Here is a 12531-nt window from a genome sequence, read left to right on the forward strand (position 1 = left end):
CAAACTCTTCCGTTTGTGCAGGATGACCATGGAGAATTCACGCTGCTCCATAAAGGTGGGAAACAACTTAACGGAACCTTTTCATGTCAAAAAAGGCTTTAGACAAGGTGATGCGCTGTCATGCGATTTTTTTAACATCGTGCTTGAAAAAATAGTGCAGAGCTCACACGTCAACACTAGAGGCACTATCTTTCAAAAGTCTGTCCAATTACTGGCATATGCTGATGACATTGAATAGTCGGAAGAACTCAGCGTGATGTCAATGGGGCTTTTGTGAGTATTGAGGCAGAGGCGGCAACAATGGGTTTAACGGTTAATGGGGGCAAAACAAAGCACATTCTGTCGTCAAAAAAGGACATACAACACTGACGTCTTGATCAAAACTGTCTCCACCGACATACGTAACTTTGAGGTAGTCAAGGACTTCATTTACCTAGGCTCCGCTGTAAACGCAAAAAACAACACCAGCGCTGAGATCAAACGCAGAATAACTCTTGCTAACCGCTTATTCTTTGGACTAAGAAAGCAATTGAGTGGTAAAGTCCTCTCTCGAGGGACCAAAGTGTTGCTATATAAGACCCTTATCATCCCCGTCCTGCTATACGGTGCAGAAGCATGGACCATGACAAAAGCGGATGAAAGCACCTTGGGTCGCTTCGAGAGAAAAGTTCTTCGTGTGATCTACGGTCCCGTATGCATCGAAGGGGAGTGGAGGAGAAGATGGAACGACGAACTGTACGGGCTGTACAGCGACGTAGACTTAGCCAGAAGAGTAAAAGTCCAACGACTAAGATGGCTGGGTCACGTAGAGCGCATGGAAACCAATGCTCCGGCCCGGAAAGTCTTCGAATGCGCACCCACAGGACAGCGCAGTAGAGGAAGACCGCGGATCAGGTGGCGCGCACAAGTGGAAGGTGACCTCACCCAACTTGGAGCGCGAAACTGGAGACATCTAGCTAGGGACCGAGCTAGATGGAGAAGTTTGTTGGGTGAGGCCCTAGTTCACACAGGACTGTAGCGCCACCTTAAGTAAGTAAGTAAAGTCTGTGCGTGCGAGTGTACGTACGTCCGTACGTTCGTACGTTCGCGACGTTTTTTCGTCCTCCATAGCTCAAGAACCAGAAGAGATATCAACTTCGAATAAATTTTGTTATACAGATAATAAGGCAGAAAGATGCAGAAAGGCCTCTCAAGAAAATTACGTGGGTGGTTTTTTACCATAGCAGTTTGAAAAAAAGGCGAACATTTTGGTTAACCCTAAATATCTTACGAACCAAAAACGCTAGAGCCTTGAATTAAATTTTATATAATATATTGTAACGTGAAATCAAACAGGTATATTTTTTTGAAAAAAATCAATATAACGGTTGTTTTTATAAACCAATAAAACTGAAAAAAAAATTTGTCACCTCCAAAATTTTAAGACTTATATATGATATCATCTCCAAAACAATTTTGTGCAACGAAGAGTGTCTTTGACATTTGAATAAATTTTGAGAAAAATCGAATTGACAGTTTTTTCTATAAAAAATAAAAATCTAAAAAAAACGTTACTCAAAGTTGGTAAAAATTGAATATCGATTCAAATATCTTTTAAAAACTTTGAGATTATAGCTTTTAACTAATTTTTTCTTATAAGAAATATTGTTTTCAACGTTAGGACAAATTTTGAGAAAATTTACTTTCGGCTCAAATAGCTTTTCAAAAATTAAAAATATTGGCTTCAAACTTATTTTATTTCAGAGAAAATATTGTTTTCAATATTCAGTACTTTTTATATAAAAATCCAACAGTCCGTTTTTTCATAAAAAACAAAATCTACAAAAAATAGTACGCAAATTTGGTAAAAATTTATACGAGTACATATAGACAAACTTTTAAGCAAGACAAATCGACAGACGGTATGGGAAGTTATCAGTGTGGGTCGCATTCCAGCCTCTTTTTTCTATTTTTGTTCTTCGTCTTAATTTGAAGTAAAGTGTGCGACTGAGTCGCAAAAACTTGTACTTGAATCCAAAGACTCTGTAACGACTAGAACGTTTTTTTTTTGTCCTTAACAATATTTTTGGTACGCAGTTTTGTAGTGTTTATAAATTATGTTTTACGTTGGAATTTCGTTAAAAAATGTTGATTCATTTTGGAGATATTGAATTTTGAAAAAAAATAATTAACTATGTATTTTTTTAAAAACAAAAAAAAAAAACATTTATTAAGTCAGTATAAGAGCTTGTGCAGAAAATTATTGAAGTCGGTTCATAAGTTTTTTAAAAAATTTAAAATAAAATAACGGTTCAATGGGGTGTATCCTCCTCGAATATACAAAAATATTTATTTTGTCAGTGAAAGAAGCTATGCTAAGAAAAACATTTTTGAGAAAAATTAATAAAAATATATCGTTTTATGTTTGAGAAAATTGAAATTTTCGATGTGTGACCAAAAACTACTATTTTTGACTATCGAAACTACTTTAATTTTTAGACTTTAAAAATGGAAAAAAAACTCCTAACGTGAATCTGCTTACATCCCTAATTTTCAACAGATTGATAAACAGAGAGATTTTTTCGACATGTCTTGTGAATAAAATCTCGAGTTCCAAGTAACTTACGAACGCAAAACTTGCCGTATGGTTCCTATATGTCGCTTTAAAAGAAATATATTTTAAACTCTAGCTAATTACTACCTGGACAATAAATTTAGAGACTCAAAACAAATTACCACATTTTAGGGTATTGAACACTTGTAAAATTTATGTACAAGGTTTTTCAATAGGGACGCTACAAAAGTAGAGCGACAACAAACAAGGCCATATTTCTCCTCTGCCGCTCTTTTGACATTTTTCTTCAATAAGGTTTGCCATTTTATTATAAAAAGATATACGAGCCAAAAACAAGTCGAAAATATTAAAATTTACTCCAGAAATTCGGAGTCAGTGGCTTCAACATTAAGAGTGATACGTCCAATTTATGATCGTCATAATCGTCCTAGCAGATTAACGACTAAGCGTCTAGTTGAAAAATTTGAATCCACAAGCACAGAACAAAATTTTCCCGTGCCAGTCAGACAAAGAATTGCCCTTAGTGTCGAGAATATTGCTGCTGCTGGGACTTCCTTTGCAGAAAGCCCAAATGTGTCTCTGACACGTCGTCGTTTTCAGGCGTTGAGCATATCTGTGACGTCGTTGTTGCGAATTTTGCAAAAAGATCTTGGCCTGGATAGATCTTAACATGATAAAATTAACGCAAGGACTTAAACCGCTTGTCCGCCAGAAGCTTCATATGCTCGTGAATTGGGCTAAGCAACAACTTGAAAATGATTCGGATTTTCATCAAGAAATCATCTTCAGCGATGAGGCTCATTTCTGGCTGAATGGCTTTGTCAATAAACAAAATATGCGTTATTGGTCATGCAGCAATCCACATCAGTCATTATTGCAATACGAACAGATTACGGTTTACGGGCCGGCGGCGTCATTGGGCCATACTTCTTGCATGATGACTAATACCGCCATGTTACTGTCAATGGGGATCGCTACCGTTCAATGATAACCGAATATTTTTGGCTAGTAGGATTTTTCTCATTCCGAATTTAAGGGCCTTAAGTCGGATCTTATGAAGCATTCACATCTGTATCTCAACAACAATTCAAGGGCACAGTAGTCTTTGAATGATGTTTCATTTCGTAAATAGGATTTTTGTTTTATCATTCATTTGCTACACCCGACTTTGATATACTTTCAATATGGGCTACTAGTGTGCAATAGAAGGCTAACTTTTGATTTGTATCAACTTTTTAATCTAGGTCAAATGTACTAGCATTCTATATACTTCGTGCAGACTTTGTAACCTTTATGATAAATTAACCCTCCTCTGACAAATGTAGTTTTAAACACACAAAAATCATATTCATCTATACACATACATAAGGGGAAACAGAGGTGCCTGATGCCTGAAACATAAAAAACTTAAAACCTTTTTACCGCCTATCTACATTGACCTAATATTTTCAAAACCTCACCATTATAACCATAACTTTCGTCCGCACTATGTTCATAAAGATAAAAGGTATACCCACACAAGCTGGATTTTTCTCTCACCATCTTATTCTATATTTCTATTGCACTACAATAAAATGCATTAACACCCAAGGACACTCTGGGAATATCTTAGCTCATTACAAAGTAACATCATTACCTGCAGCTCAAAGCCATTATGTCGAGAGAACAAAACCCACCTCTATTGCTTTATGTTTTACAACACTATCGTACTGAAACTATATGGGTTACGAGTAAGTATGGGTATGGGTATATTTCCAACGCCATAGCCATCGCATCGCCAACCAGAAAGGCATCATCTTTCATTCATAATCACAGTCAAGTCAAGACGATATTCCACACATCTGGGCCGTGAATGGCGTCGCGTCAGTACTCGGTGCCGCCGCTGCCGCCGACAACGGTTCTAACAAAACGACGAGGACCGACGTGTCGCTCACCGTCTTCGTCAGAGTCGACACCTTTTTCTGACCAAGCGGTGCTCTTCACTGCAATGGTTCATGTCAGTTCATCTCTGAGATGGAATTTATAACGAAGTAACTTGGCTTGCAGGCAGAAGGAATTCCAGCCCAACCGCAGCAGTCTGTGATGGCTTTGGCTTGTTCATCCATCCTCATTCAAGAAGTAGTTGGTGGTATATTTTTGCTCCCAGCTAGGTGCATCAGCTTTTATATGAAATAACAAAAATATATATATTCATTCACGCTAACACTCTATATCCTTATCCATGCACCTTTTCGTCTTCGACTCATCGTCTGACTGCACTACGAGTGTAAAGGCTCTAGGGGAATCCAAGAATTATTGTGGCACTCATTCAGCTTTGATGTTCTGCATCCTTTCGTACAATGTTAGAGCCACGAGAGTTACGTAGGTACCTGCTCTGTATAAATTTAAGCTCAAAATGGTTTTATGCATTTATAGTCGGTGTAAATGGGTCATTTTAATGCAGTTTTATAAGCTTACTATAGTTGGCCTGTTGCGTTAAGAAAAAGACCAAGAAGAGTAAGAGGAAGATGAACATGAGGTAATTCTATTGTATGCCAAGACCTATACCTTTTTGTATATGCACTTGGGACTCAATTATTATTCTTTATGTTTATTGAAGGACTCGTTACGTAGTCATTTTGACTTACACATCATTTGATTAGATGAAGAATAATAAATATCATAGAAAGGAATATTGTAAAACTGCATGATTTATGCATTTATTTATTTATTAAATAATATTTACATTACATACTTTAAAGAACGTCCTGATATAACAAGTATAACCCTAATAAATTGGAGCCCAATAGTCCTCGGGCCTTTACATGAAGGAATTACATTGAGTGTGCCAGTAACAAAAAATTCTAATTAAAAGAGAAATTTCCTAATAAATAAATACGTGATGTTAGTGAAAAAAATAAGAATAAGTGAAGATAGTTGAAATACTTCACATTATAGACTATTTTCCAATTAAAGATCTCATTATAATTTAAAAAAAAAAAAGTATTTTTAAGGAGAAAACGATTTCAGCCAAATTTCCACGAATAAGATTATTGCACTTGATATTTCGAACGCATTTGATAGAGTTTGGCATTAAGCTCTCCTATCGAAAATGCGTGCATTTGGTATTGATGAATCTCTTCTTGGTTGGGTTAGAAATTATCTGTCAGGATATTTAATTTGAGTATTATTGAACGGGTTCAAATCTAATATCCACAAAATAAAAGCTGGTGTGCCTCAGGGCTCCATTTTGTCTCCGACACTCTTTCTTATTTTTATAAATGACCTTTTGTCTTAAACTTCTAACCCACTAAATTATTTCTCTGACGACAGTACCCCCAGCTTTTCATATTAGTTTTTAGATTGTCATCCTTGTTCTTCGGGTGTGGACTACCAACGGCAGTATATGATAAGCTTATTAAATTTTGATCTTAAAAGAAATGTCCAAATAGGGAAACAAAAATCGTATCGAATTTAATGCTTCGAAAACTCAATGCTGTGTACTGTCGCATATCTCGCTATAATTTATAAAACCTATATTCGTTATAAACATGAATACAATTCTTAGAAATCTTGAGTCTCTTGGACAGAATTCAAAAGAAAGCTGTAAAAATGATTGTGATATTTGTATAACTGAAACTTCTGTATCTCTTGAGCACTGTCGTAATGTTTCTTGTCTTTCATTATTTTATCTCTATTTTCACAAACAATGCTCTTGTAAAATTGCTAATTGCATTCCATTAAAGAAATCAACCGTAAGATCCGTAATTCAAAGAATGCCCATCACCTTGAACCAAATTTCGGACGTACTATGAAGTACAGAGATTCTATTTTAAGTCACGCTTTAACGCCACAAAATCTCGGAGCGATGGGCAATTGTGATCACCTAAATAACTTAGTCTGGAAACTTTTCTTGCAAAGTTATGATATTTTCGCCACTTTGCACGTAGTGATCAATCCAGTCATCGTTTGAATTTATAACCGTCTGCCAGCCTAAAAAATGGTATAAAAAGGGACACGTTGAGAAATGAGAGGCTTTTCAGTAATCTAATCATATATGAATTTTTCAAAACCCTGATAGAACAATTTGTATCATTTCCTCCAAGTTGAAAATAGTTCTTATCACTATAGATGTTTTTTTTTATGAAATTTCGGAACATTGTGATGTATTTAAAAACCCAAACGATGATTTACCTTTCAATTCCAAACTCCAAAGATGGACGAGTTATCGACATACCTGATTTCGATTCTTCACATAAATAACTTCTGCTGGCTAAAATTTGTCCACCAATTTTACTCCTGCACCGAGAAGATTCTACACGATGACTCAAAAGTGCTTTGTTTTTTCGAAATGTAACTGTATTTTTCTATTGAATTTTAACTGTATTTTTCTATTGAATTTTAACAATCGTTTTTAGTTATGGCGTAGAATCAAACTGTCAAATATCAAAATATAATAGTTTTAAAGGTAACAGTTACATAATAGTTGACCAATTAAAATAAAACGTTTATTTTGAAAAAGCTTTTGTTCTTTGACAAAAGAATAAAACTCTGTTTTAAACATAAGCTTAGATGAATTGGGTTATCAAAGAATTACCCATCCTGTAATTCTTCTTCTAAACGGGTTATACGTTAGCGGTTTAAAAAGTATGGTGTTGGGATTCGACATCTGTCAAAATAAGTTGTTGAGCCAATTTTTTTTCCAGTTGAAAGTCTGACATTTACAAAAATGGATCGTTTAAATATCGCACAATGCATACAAATTTTGAAAACATGCAACATGGGAGAAGTATTCTAGGTTCACCCCCACTGCTATCAGTGTTTTCCCGTGCGCCATGTTAATTTTCTTATCGAAACTAACTTGAAAGCGGGATTGAAGCCAAGTTGTGTGACATGAAGTCTTGTATCGTTACATAAACACGGGCATCTAAATTTCGCATAAGCGTGACTGGCACGCCTAATTTTAATTGGAGCTAACGTAAGAGCACACGGGACAACTCAAATGAGTTAAGAAACTCTACTGGGTACGAAATGCTCTGTTCTGATTTCATGACTATTGACAAATACTTCCTTGTTTTTGTTTTGAGAACAACATCGTTTCTTTGTGCTAAAATCGCGCTTCAATAGAGAAATTGATTGTCCCGAATTTTATTTTGTAAATTAGTGTAGGCACTCGTAAGTTCAAAATTACTATGTACCAAATTACAAAAATATTCCCTTAGTGTCACAAAGCAATTGGAATCGGTTTTTAACAGCCCAAATCTTATTTTTAATAGTTTTTAAGAGTAGTTTCTTCCATTAATGCTGATATAAGAAATCAATAACGATAGGCAACGATGATATGTCCAAAAACAGGAAGCATCTAATGATATGCTACTAGTTATTGTTCTAAAAAATAATATGTCAAATAAAAAGTAGCTTGAAACACTCTCCAGCCTCGTAACTACCTCCACACAAAAAATCATGTCAAAATATTGATCCAATATTGATCCCCAGCGACTTAAATGACGGACAAACAAACGAACAAACAAACAGACTTTCCCATTTATTATATTAGAACATGAAAAACCGTGCACTTTTTGATTTGTATTTTCAATTTTGCATATTTGTTCAAAATAATTTGTTTCCAAAAAATATTGAAAGGCTTCTTCGTTAAAAAAATTATTGCACAATTATGTAAAATTAATCTTTTTAACATTTAACATTTTCTTTACATGAATTATGAATCATTTTCTAAATAACTATGTATCTGGTTGAATGAAGAGAATCGAACTCATTTTTAAAGAACGGGTTCTAGTGTTTGCTTTTTTAACGTGGGATTCCCTCAGATCTATGAAGTTCAAATTAAATTTGTAATACAAAATATTCTCAATTAAAAAATGTTAACAAACAATAAAACAAGTAAGACAGAGCCATCTACGTTTTCAGTTCATATGCTTACATCATCTATCTTATAATTTAATATAAAACAAAAAATTTGAGAGACATAAATTCTTATCAAATTAAGTTGTAAGAACTTATTTAATAAAGTTGACATGCCAGAGAAGACGATGAAGACATTACATAGATGCGTAAAAAATGACATAATTTTATGCGTTTAATGAGTTTGAGGGAAATATTTTTTGCATGAAAAATGTTCGCATAGTTGAAAAAGCTTAACTATGTCCTTTGAAGCGCTTATAACAAAGTTCCGCCTTCCACGTCATTTGAATTTGTTGTCCGCATCATGTCGTATCTGCGTATTTATATGAACCGCGCGAGTTTAAGGAATATGATGATGATAAGTTGTTTTTGTTCAAAAAATGTAAACATTTTCCAGTATGGAGTTATGTAGTATGTGATGAGCTTAAGAAGTATTCGAGATTAATAAACGATAAGTCAGGATATTGTTTTATAAATTTGTTTTTATATAAAAAAAAAGAAGAAATGTACATAATTGCAATTTGAGGGTTTTATTGCTAAGCTGTATAAAGTTTATAGAACTTATATCTAGTTTTTTTTTCTTTTTTTGCATAATTTTCACTTTAGAGGTCCTTAAGCTAAAGGCTCAATGCGAGCATTTGAAAAGGATTAAGAGGAGGTGTCAGAGCTAATATGTTTTGAATTCCTTAATATTGTGATAACAAGGAAAGACAGAGTTTGGTTAAGAATTCTACATTCGTGGAGTATGGCTATAAAAGGGGTTCGATAATTATTCTTGGTTGGATGATTATTCCTGGAGAAGTGATAATAATGGTGTTGTGAACTAAGAAGAGAAATGCAATTCGCTATTTGACTAAGAAAGGGTGAGACAAGGTACATAACAACAGAGCTTAAGCCTCGTTAATGAATTAACAATAATTCGTCAATCATTTTAAACGCTCTTCTTTCAGTAATCTTCAATGAACCTAAGTAACTGGAAGTGCAGAGATGGCAGATAGACCCCAGTTTAAGACGAACATATATACGCTTTATACATAATAGCTAGATAAGAAAAGAAGGAACAACTTCTGGTATCATCTCAGGAAACCCGTCACATTTTTGTTGACATCTCGTTTGTGATAGTTCAACAAGTGTTGATGGCGGTGATATACAATTAGAGATGTTCAAAGCCGTATTTATTCCCTATTTTACTATGCCGCCAAGATCCACATCCGAATAACAGAGCTGTAAAGCCAGAAACAGTAATATATGAGAAAGAGTATTGGAGACATAACAGAACCCTAAGGCACACCAGCGATCCTTTTTGGTGGTTGTGAGACGATCGATTGTTTGGCTGTAGAACGGTTCGTGCTACCTCAGTTTATTCTTACAACGTTTTTAAGTTGTTCTTTGACAATTTTAATTACTTGACAACTTATTAAACAAAAAATGGTTTCTTTCTCTTGTTTGATATTGGTTCTAGGTTTGTATCCATCAAATTGTTATACATCAAATTTCATTTTGTAGATGTTTTGATTCTATTACAGAAGTTAATAATAGAATAAATTAAATATTTTGAATTTTATTAAAAAAAGGGTCAGGAATGGCACCCACATTGATAACTTTACATTGGTGTCAGCTAATCTTCGGAAAATATTTAAGTATAAGTCGTTTTCTGTGCGATGATATTCGAGACGTTAGAAATATGGTAGGATTTTTTGTTCGTGAGATATTCCCATAGGAACTTGTTGTAATCGGTTTGATTTGTCAAATTTAAATTTAGTAAAAATTACTATAAATTATACTAAAAGTTTATTAAAGTGGATTTTCGACTAAAATATCTGAAACTAAATGAGATTTTTTAAAATTTATTTATATTTTAATAATATTAACCGTCGCAAAATTGGTAAAAAATGGTTTTCTACAAAAATATCTCTGGGACAAAAATAATATTGGAATCAAACTTATATTATATTGTTGTTAACTTTTAGTTAACTTTTCAGAAAAATTAAATTAAGACATGTTTTACAGAAATTAAGAATCTACAAAAAAAAGCTGATAAAAATTGTTTTTGCCTCAAGCATCTTGAAACTTTTATTATCACTATAAGCTTTATAGTTGCATTAACTAAATGCTTTAAAGCGTTAAAAGAAAAAAGTATTTTTTGTTGATATTTAAAAAACTTACAATAATACAAATATGGAATTATAAAAAATTTAAAATTTGTGCATTGAATTTGAAAATAAAATAGTAAAGTAAAATTTAAAAGTTGATAATGTTGGTTATTGGCATAAGCTATCACAAGGCTATCTATGTGTCTCAATTTTTGGCTTCATTGCATCTTTGGTCCTGAAATCTAGATGCATGTCCTGCCCAGCTCCATTTTAGCCTTGTTGTTTAATGTATGAGGTCAATAATTCTGTTTCTATTGCGAATATCTTAATTTCGTACCTTTTTGCTTTGTCGTACATGTGTTCGGAATTTTTCTTTTCATTTTGTTCAAGTGTTTTTATGAAGCTCATTGTTTGTAGTCCGTAAGGATCGGTAGAATCGCAGAGCTGAATTCATATTTCATGTGGATCCAGGTCCAGGGGGGTTGTATGAAAAAAAAATTTGTGTTTTATTTCCTTAGACTTTGTTTGCTTAAAGTACTAATTTTAACTGAGGACAGACCAATAACGCAGCACAAGTTCATCAACTTTTAACCAATGGACAATCCAGGGGCAGGTTACATAAGCCATAAAACTTATACAGTTAAGATGTAAAGATTTCGTCTAAGGATTTGTTAGTAATTAAACGACAATTTCCAAAGAGCGGTTTGCTGTCAAAAACAACTACAATTTTTGAATTGGGAAAAACTTTAGTAAAGCTTTAAATTATTTTTCATGAAATTTGTTTCTAAGAAAAAGAGCAAATATTTAGGTTCCTAAAAAAAAATGAATAAGAGGTCGACAAATTGATATTAAGTTGCCTTTAAATTCCTGAAACTAGCCTTCAATTACGTCTCAAAAATTAATAATTTGTGAAAAATTTAAATTCGAGGTTTTAATCAAACATGACATTACGATGGTAAAATAGTCAAAAAAGTGGGTCCTCCGATTCTGTACGTCTGTCTGTCTGTCCTGGCCCCTATATCTCAAAGCCTTGTTCGATTGAGTTCAAACTGAGAAATAAAGGTTTTAAGCTGATTATTTCCCTAATACGAAAAATAACAGCAGTACCCATACAAATTTTTGGTTAAAAATCGAAAATTCGATTTTTTTTTTAAATTAACCGATACATTTTTTTTTTAAACTTTCTAAATTTTTTCTTAGTACCCGTAGCATGTTGGTTAGTGCTTTAGACTGTCATGCAAGGGATCTTGGGTTCAATCCCTGTCTGTGCCACCTTAATTTAAAAAAAATAATTTTCGCGGGTACTGCCTCTTGCGAGGAATTGACAAATCCCTCAAGAGTAATTCTTGTCATGAAAAAGTGCTTTCTCAAATTAGCCGTTCGGATTCGGCCTAAAATTGTAGGTCCCTTCAATTCCTGAGAACAATACTCGCACACAGGAATGGTTGAAAGTTGTAAGTCACTTGGCCCTAGTTCACAACGGACTATTGCACCTCAGTTTGTTTGTATTTTTCTATTAAGTAAAATCCAATTTCTTAAAATAGAATAATCTTTTCTTCTTAGATATCTCTTTTTTATCACAGTGCAGCTTAATTGAAGCTCTTCTGAATAAGGTCAAAAATAGTGTTTTCTTCGTGTTTGCCTTGAGGCTGATTTTTTTTATCTTCAAATTATTTTGAAATATTAGTATGGAATCTTCAACATCGGGTATGTAGAAATGTACAAAGCAAAAGACAAACAAATAAAAAAATGTGTTAATTAGAGAAGAAGTTCTGTGATCAGTTTTAAAATAGGTACGTGTTTTTTAGGAAGCTCTAAAGTCCCGTAGATTAAAGGTTGTGTTCCGATCTTATTGCTAAAATGAGACGGTCTGGGAGTATTGTAATAGAGGAACAATTCAGTTTCTTAAAGAAGAATTGCTCAAAATGACGAAGAGCTCAGAAAAAAGTCAAATCAAGTTTTTGACAAATATATTTTCACATT

The sequence above is a fragment of the Eupeodes corollae genome, chromosome 1 (genome assembly GCF_945859685.1).
Source record: "Eupeodes corollae chromosome 1, idEupCoro1.1, whole genome shotgun sequence".
NCBI classification, from domain to species: Eukaryota; Metazoa; Arthropoda; class Insecta; order Diptera; family Syrphidae; genus Eupeodes; species Eupeodes corollae.